Raw genomic sequence first — 9,949 nt, 5'->3', positions numbered from 1 at the left:
CATGGTGTACAATTGCTGTCTGCAATGACAGACTGCATCAGGGCTGCTGTCTGGTGAGCCTGGTCCAGCAGACATGGGCAGACAGCAGTGGCAGGGCCTGGCAGCCCCACAGGGAGGGCAGGCTGCAGGCAGCAGGCAGAGCATCCCTGCAGTGGGAGTTAGGGGTGGGAGGAGGTTGTGGGGGGGAGCATGGTCCCAGCCTTTGGGATACCCATTTCCAGGAAGCATGTGTCAGAGCAGGGAATGCCAGCTCAATGGCACTGACAGCCCAGCAGGCAGGATGGGGCTGGGACACAGGAGGCTGAACCATGGGCATGCTGCCCCCAGGGCTACCTCCCTCTCCTGCATCACCTGTGTCCCCTGCAGCCTCCCTGGCAGGACAGAGGCCAAGAAGGCTTGCCAGCGACACATTGTGGAATGATGTGCCCAGGTTGGAGGGACGGGGCGCTGGCTAGGGCCCTCAGCCTACTGCTCAGAGATGTGCTTGATGCACTACAGCACACTCGAAGCCTAGAGGACAGGAGCCAGGGGCTCCAGAGGCAACAGGAACCAACAGGGTAACACTGGGAAGATACATCAAAAGAATTCCAGCCACCCCAGCCAATAAGTCAGCCTCATCAGGGGCACAAATGAAATGCCTCTACGCGAACGCACGGAGCATGGGGAATAAACAAGAGGAGATGGAGATGTGTGTGTGCCTGCAAGGCTATGACCTTATTGGCATTACAGAGATATGGTGGGATAGCTCCTGTGACTGGAGTGTTGGGATGGAAGGGTACAGGCTCTTGAGGAAGGACGGGCAGGGCAGATGGGGAGGGGGTGTCGCCCTTATGTCAATGACTAGCTGGAGTGCATGGAGCTCCACCTGGGGATGGATGAGGAACTGACCAAGAGCCTATGGGTCAGGATTAAAGGGAGGGCTGGGGCAGGGGACATCATAGTGGGGGTCTGCTACAGGCCACCTGACCAGGGGGACTGAGCAGATGAAGCCCTCTATAGGCAGACAGGAGCAGCCTCATGCTCACAAGCCCTGGTCCTTATGGGGGACTTCAACCACCCTGACATCTGTTGGAGAGGCAACACAGCAGGGCACAAGCAATCCAGGAAGTTCCTGGAATGCATTGATGATAACTTCCTCCTCCAAGTGATAGAGGAGCCCACGAGGAGAGGTGCCATGCTGGACCTTATTCTCACCAATAAGGAGGGCCTGGTAGGGGATGTGAAGGTCAAGGGCAGCCTTGGCTGCAGTGACCACGAAATGGTGGAGTTCAAGATCCTCAGGGCAGCGAGGAGGGCGCACAGCAAGCTGACTACCCTGGACTTCAGGAGAGCAGACTGTGGCCTCTTCAGGGATCTGCTTGGTAGAATACCATGGGACAAAGCCCTGGAAGGAAGAGGGGCCCAAGACAGCTGGCTAGTATTCAAGGGTCACCTCCTCCAAGCTCAGGAGCGATGCAGCCCAACAAAGAGGAAGTCAGGCAAAAACACCTGGAGGCGTGCATGGATGAACAAGGAGCTCCTGGGCAAAGTCAAACAAAAAAAGGAAGCCTACAAAGGGTGGAAGCAAGGGCAGGTAGCCTGGGAGGAATACAGAGAAACTGTCCGAGCAGCCAGGGATCAGGTTAGGAAAGCCAAAGCCCTGACAGAATTAAATCTGGCCAGGGATGTCAAGGACAACAAGAAAAGTTTCTATAGGCATGTCAGTGATAAGAGGAGGACGAGGGAAAATGTGGGCCCCCTCCGGAATGAAATGGGCGACAGGGTTACCCGGGATATGGCGAAGGCTGAGGTGCTCAATGACTTCTTTGCCTCAGTCTTCACTGGCAAGGTCTCTAGCCACACTGCCCGGGTCACAGAAGGCAGGGACTGGGGGAATGCAGAACCGCCCACTGTAGGAGAAGATCAGGTTCGAGAATATCTAAGGAACCTGAAGGTGCACAAGTCCATGGGACCTGATGAGATGCATCTGCAGGTCCTGAGGGAACTGGCGGATGAAGTGGCCAGGCCACTCTCCATCATATTTGAGAAGTCCTGGCAGTCTGGAGAAGTTACCACCAACTGGAAGAGGGGGAACATAACCCCCATTTTTAAGAAGGAAAAAAAGGAAGACCCAGGGAACTACAGGCTGGTCAGTCTCACCTCTGTGCCTGGCAAGATCATGGAGCAGACCCTCCTGGAGACTGTGCTCAGGCACATGGAAAACAAGGAGGTGATTGGTGACAGCCAACATGGCTTCACTAAGGGCAAATCGTGCCTGACAAACTTGGTGGCCTTCTATGATGGGGTCACAGCGTCGGTGGACAAGGGAAGGGCAACTGACATCATCTACCTGGACTTGTGCAAGGCATTTGACACTGTCCCGCACGACATCCTTGTCTCTAAATTGGAGAGACATGGATTCGATGGATGGACGACTCGGTGGATAAGGAATTGGCTGGATGGTCGCACTCAAAGAATTGTGATCAATGGCTCAATGTCCAAATGGAGACCAGTGACGAGTGGCGTTCCTCAGGGGTTCGGTACTGGGACCAGCACTGTTCAACATCTTTGTGAGTGACATGGACAGTGGGATCGAGCACACCCTCAGCAAGTTTGCCAACGACACCAAGCTGTGTGGTGTGGTCGACACGCTGGAGGGAAGGGATGCCATTCAGAGGGACCTTGACAGGCTTGAGAGGTGGGCCCGTGCGAACCGCATGAAGTTCAACAAGGCCAAGTGCAAGGTCCTGCACGTGGGTTGAGGCGCAATCCCAAGCACAACTACAGGCTGGGCGAGGAATGGATTGAAAGCAGCCCTGAGGAGAAGGACTTGGGGGTATTGATTGATGAGAAGCTCAACATGAGCCGGCAGTGTGCGCTTGCAGCCCAGAAAGCCACCCGTGTCCTGGGCTGCATCAAAAGAGGTGTGACCAGCAGGTCGAGGGAGGTGATCCTGCCTCTCTACTCTGCTCTTGTGAGACCCCACCTGGAGTACTGCGTCCAGCTCTGGGGGCCCCAGTACAGGAGAGACATGGAGCTGTTGGAGCGAGTCCAGAGGAGGGCCACGAAGCTGATCAGAGGGCTGGAGCACCTCTCCTATGAGGACAGGCTGAGAGAGTTGGGATTGTTCAGCCTGGAGAAGAGAAGGCTCTGGGGAGATCTAATTGCAGCTTTCCAGTACCTGAAGGGGGCCTAGAGGAAGGATGGGGAGGGACTGTTTATCAGGGCCTGTAGTGACAGGACAAGGGGTAATGGGTTCAAGCTTAAGGAGGGTCGATTTAGATTAGATGTTAGAAAGAAATTCTTTACTGTGAGGGTGGTGAGGTACTGGAACAGGTTGCCCAGAGAGGTTGTGGATGCCCCATCCCTGGACGTGTTTAAGGCCAGGTTGGATAAGGCTTTGGGCAACGTGGTCTAGTGGAGGGTGTCCCTGCCCATGGCAGTGGGGTTGGAACTAGATGATCTTTAAGGTCCCTTCCAACCCAAACCATTCTATGATTGTACGATAAGGCTCGTGCTGCCCCAGGCACCTTCCTGGCTGCGTCTGTCCCTATGTCCCTGCAGTCACCCACCCTGGTGGAGCTCGAATTCCCCCATCCCTCCCAAGTATTGAGGAAGAGAAGCTCTTCACCAGCTGTTCGGGGAGTCAGTTGCCATGGGGATGGCAGATGTACTTGATTGTTATAGGGACACTGGTGCCATGGTTATGTAGTTGCTGTGCCTGGCAAAGGCAGGGATGGAGCATCAGGAAGGTTGTTTGCACTGGGAGTGGGGTAGGAGTTGTAGGGACTACAAATATCTGGAGCAGGGGAAAGACAGAGTCCAGCCTTCGCCCCAAACACATCCCCACAGGGCCAAGGCTGGAGACCATGGGAACCGCACTGGCAAAGCTCACCCAACCCTATAGAGATGGACAAGCCAGTGCTCCTGACCCTGCAATGAAGGGGAGGTAGCTGAGGGGACCCAGGGTCTCCCATGGGGTGTCCCAGCACCCTCCTAGTGAGTCTTGGTGGGAGAGACAATGCTGCACACCCTGTTCTGGGTGTCCCATGGGAGAGAGCAGCTTCACCACACTTGGTGCCAGGAGCACTGAGGAAAAACCTTTCAGTCCTGCAAGAGGGCCCTGCCTATCCTATACTTGCTCAGCGTGCACCATGCTCCAGCATGTTGCTGATGTGAAAGCTGAGCTCCTTGTTCTCTGGGGGCTGCTACTGCTGAGGGGATGCGATTGGACTTTGTGAAGTGAGAAACGTTTTTAATTTAAAAAAATATTCCTTAATCAGCCCCTGGCTGGACCAGACAGGGCATTTGGCATGGCAGAGAAAGGGCCAGAGGGTAAGCTCTCAGGGGGAGGAGGACGGTGGGTGCAGGTACCCCAGCCCTCTTGCACAGTGACCAGGGGTCCTGCCCAGCTGCCCGGCATACCTCCATGCCAGGTTGACTCCCCATGGCCGTTGCCCCCTGTACAGCCCGGAGATGCAGGCAGCAAAACCCTGAACCCACTGCCATCGCCATGGCCCTCACCAGCTCAACTGTTGTTCTGCTCCTGCCTGCCCCATCCCCGCTGTCCCCTAGGGCTGCCCCCACAGCCTGCAGAGCCCACCTCACTCGGGCCTGCTGGGGCCCAGCTCCCAAGCAGCAGGTTTATTTAGATTGCAATCCTATTATGGAGCTGCCCACCCACAGCTGCTAATCCTGTTAGGCATCCAGTAAATCTCCCTATGCTTGGACTCTGCCCCCGGGGTATAAGGAGGGGGGCTGCTGGCTGGTGGCTCTACTGAGTCAGGATGTAATGGCCAGGATGCAGAGCTTTGCCTGGGGACTCACCCCCGAAGATCCCTGTGGGGTTGAGAAGAACCTAGGGGGTTGGAGCAGTCCCCTGCAAGGGTGGAGAAGGGGCAGTAGGATTTCCCCTCTCCTCTCTGGTCCATCTTTCCCCCTCTGAGCTGCAGGGGCAGGGTGGAAACACCACCATCATCACCGGCTCAGGTGAGTGCTGAGCCCATGGGTCTGACCATAGTGAGGGGGGTGCTGAGGAACAGGGGCTGAGACAGGGTTGCCTCAACCAGATGGGGGAGTACAGGCCATGCAATGACCCCTCCTAGTGATGCTCACTGCCCTGCAGAGACAGGGCAGCTGCTCATGGCTGGTGGCACCAACAGGGACACAGAGTTGCCACTCCACTGCTCCTGGGTGGGCCCACCCACGTGTGGAGCACCGAGGGGGGCTAATCCAGGCAGTGGGGTGACATGAATGGGGCTGTGGGCTGCTGGGGATGTGGCCCTTGCAGACAGTGCACTCTCAGCCCCGCACATCACCACTGCAGGCAGCACTGGGACCACTCCCCCTTGGCAGCTTCCCCCAGGGCTACGGGCTCCCCACAGTCCTGCTGGCTTAGGGGGGACTGCAGCTGCCCTGGCACAGCACAGCTCCCCATGGCACAGGCATTACAGCCATCTCACGAGAGCTCACGGTGAAGTCCTCCCAGCGCTGCAGCCTGCCCTGCAGTGAGCCAAAAGGCTGGAGCCTCTGGCCTCTCACCTCTTGCCAGCCACCTTGTTCCATGCTGGAGCTGTGTCAACCCCAGAGCAGCCCACTGCAGAGTGGGAGATCTTGCCACAGGACCCTGAGCAAGAGCAGGAGTCTGTTGCCATTCCCCCCTCTACACCCAGCCATGTCCCCTGGGCACCTCCATGGCCCTGTGACATGGTTTAGCCCCAGCTGGCAGCTAAGTGCCATGTGCCGCTCGCTCACCCCTCCCCCGGCGGGATGGGGAGGAGAACTGAAAAACAAGGGCAAAGCCTCGAGGGTTGGGATAAGGGCAGTTTACTGGGACAGCAAGGGAGAGGGAAACAACAGGGAAACAGTGCTGATAACAGATATTAACAATGGGTGATAACAGAGAACGATTTACCAATCCCACAACCACTGACCAGATGGAGCCACACCGAGCCGGAGCCCGGCCCTGCCCGGATGGTATGGAATAGCCCCCGGCCAGCCTGGCTCACCTGTCCTGGCTCCTTGTGAAATTAACTCTATCCTTGCTAGAACCAGGACATTATCCACCCCTTATTCTCTACCATCTACCTCATACCCAGATTATTTTACAGATCTCATTGCCTTACTCTATGGGCTATCGCTCCAAAATGTCTGTCGAGTTCATTTAGTCCATGGCTTTGGGTTCCATCTGCCATTACAGTCTCTCAGAGCAGGGGCAACGGTGCGTGCTGCTGGATTGTTGCACGCTGCATCCGGAGTTTTCACAGCCAGTGTATCATCTGGTATGGTCCATGCTCACAGTCTGGATGCCAAAGATGTGATTTTTCGATAAAGTTTCTGGGCACCAGTTGAAGTCAGTTCTAGTTCCATCATCGTGGCACTTTGTTCAGTTTCAAAGTCCATCCTTCATTAGTTTTGGGTGATTCTTATGGGCATACCATTGATACAGCATATTGCTATTAACATCATACAATTTAATTTATTGGCTATTTTCACCCAAGATCAAATCCCCTTGGGGTACACACCGGACTTCCCCATCCTTCCACATCACCCACCAAGTGCACCCTGGTCCCTGAGCAAAAGCAATCCCACAGATGGGCTTGCCTTTGCCTGAAGCAGGGATAACCCAAACTGTTTTTCCCAACATATTTTTCATGTGCACTACAGGAACTTTATCCCCTTCTACTGGGCCTGGAAATTTTGACTGGGCAGGGCCAGCTCGATTGGCAGATCCCCTAGTGTTAACTAACCAGGTGGCCTTTGCTAAATGTGTGTCCCAGTGTTTGAGGGTCCCACCACCCATTGCTCTCAGGGTAGTCTTTAGCAGTCCATTGTATTGTTGGATTTTCCCAGAGGCTGGTGCATGGTAGGGGATGTGATACACCCACTCAATGCCATGCTCTTTTTGGCCCAGGTGTCTATGAGGTTGTTCCGAAAATGAGTCCCGTTGTCTGACTCAATTCTCTCTGGGGTGCCATGTCGCCACAGGACTTGCTTTTCAAGGCCCAGGATAGTGTTCCGGGCAGTGGCATGGGGCACAGGCTATGTTTCCAGCCATCCAGTGGTTGCTTCCACCATTGCAACAATGTAACGCTTGCCTTGGCGGGTTTGTGGGAGGGTGATGTAGTCGATTTGCCATGCTTCCCCATACTTATATTTCAACCATCGGCCTCCATACCACAGAGGCTTTACCCGCTTGGCTTGCTTGATTGCGGCGCACGTTTCACATTGATGGATGATCTGTGAGATGGCGTCCATGCTCAAGTCCACCCCTCGATCACGGGCCCATCTATATGTTGCATCTCTTCCTTGATGACCTGAGGTGTCATGGGCCCACCAAGCTAGAAAGAATTCACCCTTACGCTGCCAGTCCAAATCCACCTGAGCCACTTCAATCTTGGCAGCCTGATCCACCTGCTGGTTGTTCTGATGTTCCTCCGTGGCCTGACTCTTGGGTACATGGGCATCTACATGACGTACCTTTGCAACTAGCTTCTCTAGCCAGGCAGCAATATCATGCCACAGTGGGGCAGCCCAGATGGGTTTGCCTCTGCGTTGCCAGTTGCTCCGCTTCCACTGCTGTAACCATCCCTACAGGGCATTGGCCACCATCCATGAATCAGTATAGACGTACAGCGTTGGCCACTTTTCTCTTTCAGCAATATCTAAGGCCAGCTGGATGGCTTTCACCTCTGCAAACTGGCTCCATTCACTTTCTCCTTCAGCAGCTTCTGCAACTCGCTGTGTAGGACTCCATACAGCGGCCTTCCACCTTCGATGCTTTCCCACGATGCGACAGGACCCATCAGTGAAGAGGGCATATGGTTTCTCATCTTCTGTTAGTTTATTATACGGTGGGGCTTCTTCAGCACGTGTCACCTCCTCCTCTGGCAATATCCCGAAATCTTTCCCTTCTGGCCAGTCTGTGATCACTTCCAGAATTCCTGGACGACTGGGGCTTCCTATTCGAGCCCGTTGTGTGATCAGTGCAACCCACTTCCTCCACGTAGCATCGGTTGCATGGTGTGTAGAAGGAGCCCTCTCTTTGAACATCCAGCCCAGCACTGGCAGTCGGGGTGCCAGGAGGAGCTGTGCTTCAGTGCCAATCACCTCTGAAGCAGCTCGAACCCCTTCATAGGCTGCCAACATCTCTTTTTCATTTGGAGTGTAGCGGGCCTTGGATCCTCTGTATCCCCGACTCCAAAACCCCAGGGGTCGACCTCGAGTCTCCCCTGGTGCTTTCTGCCAGAGACTCCAGGTAGGGCCATTCTCCCCGGCTGCGGTGTACAGCACATTTTTTACATCTGGCCCTGCCCGGACTGGCCCAAGAGCTACGGCATGAACTATTTCCTGTTTCATTTGTTCAAAGGCTTGTCGTTGCTCAGGGCTCCATTTGAAATCATTCTTCTTCCGGGTTATGTGGTAGAGAGGGCTTCCTATGAGACTGTAATTAGGAATGTGCATTCTCCAGAAACCCACAACACCTAAGAAGGCCTGTGTCTCCTTTTTGTTGGTTGGTGGAGACATGGCTGCTATTTTGTTGATAATATCCATAGGGATTTGATGCCGCCCATCATGCCACCTTATTCCTAAAAATTGGATTTCCTGCGCAGGCCCCTTCACCTTACTTCGTTTTATGGCAAAGCCAGCCTGCAGCAGGATTTGGATTATTTTCTTCCCTTTCTCAGAAACTTCCTCTGCTGAGTTGCCCCATACAACGATGTCATCAATGTATTGCAGGTGCTCTGGGGCTTTACCCTTTTCCAGTGCAGCCTGGATCAGTCCATGGCAAATGGTGGGGCTGTGTTTCCACCCCTGGGGCAGTCGATTCCAGGTGTACTGGACGCCCCTCCAAGTGAAGGCAAACTGTGGCCTGCACTCTGCTGCCAAAGGGATCGAGAAAAATGCATTAGCACTATCAGTTGTGGCGTACCACTTGGCTGCCTTTGACTCCAGTTCATATTGAAGCTCCAGCATATCTGGCACGGCAGCACTCACTGGCAGTGTGACTTCATTCAGGCCACGATAGTCTACCGTCAGCCTCCACTCTCCATTGGACTTCCACACTGGCCATATGGGACTGTTAAAGGGTGAGTGGGTTCTGCTGATCACTCCCTGACCCTCCAGTTGATGAATTAGTTTGTGGATGGGAACCAGGGAGTCTCTGTTGGTGCGGTATTGCTGCTGGTGCACAGTTGTAGGAGCAATTGGCACCTGTTGCTCTTCAACCCTCAGCAACCCTACAACAGAAGGGTCCTCCGAGAGACCGGGCAAACTAGACAACGGTTCAATTTCCTCCGCTTCCAAGGCAGCTATTCCAAAAGCCCACCGGTAGCCTTTTGGGTCTTTGAAATACCCTTTCCGGAGGCAGTCTATGCCAAGGATGCACGGAGCCTCTGGGCCAGTCACAATGGGGTGCTTTTGCCACTCATTCCCAGTTAGACTCACTTCAGCCTCCAACAGAGTCAACTGTTGGGATCCCCCTGTCACACCAGAAATAGAGATGGGTTCCACCCCTTCATAGTTCGATGGCATTAGGGTATACTGTGCACCAGTGTCCACTAGGGCTTTGTACTCTTGTGGGTTCGATGTGCCAGGCCATCGGATCCACACAGTCCAATAAACCCTATTGTCCCTTTCCTCCACCTGGCTGGAGGCAGGGCCCCTCAAATCCTGCTCATCATAGTCACTAGTCACCTCTTGCAAAAAGGACTTAGAAGTCCCTTCAAGAGGATCAGAAGTGCGATCAGGCCTTCCACTTGATCTGGGGGGCTGCCCGGTGGAAACTGGAGCAGCATTCTTTCTGGAAGAGTCCCTTTGTACAGCTGTCTTGCCTTGTAGCTCATGTATGCGTGCTCGCAGGGTTGAGGTGGGCTTCCCATCCCATTTCCTCATATCTTCTCCGTGGTCACGCAGGAAAAACCACAGGATACCTCGTGGTGTGTATGCTCTATATCCCCTCTCTGGAGCA

The sequence above is a fragment of the Balearica regulorum genome, chromosome W (genome assembly GCF_011004875.1).
Source record: "Balearica regulorum gibbericeps isolate bBalReg1 chromosome W, bBalReg1.pri, whole genome shotgun sequence".
In the NCBI taxonomy this organism is placed as follows: domain Eukaryota; kingdom Metazoa; phylum Chordata; class Aves; order Gruiformes; family Gruidae; genus Balearica; species Balearica regulorum.
This window is presented reverse-complemented; position numbering follows the sequence as displayed.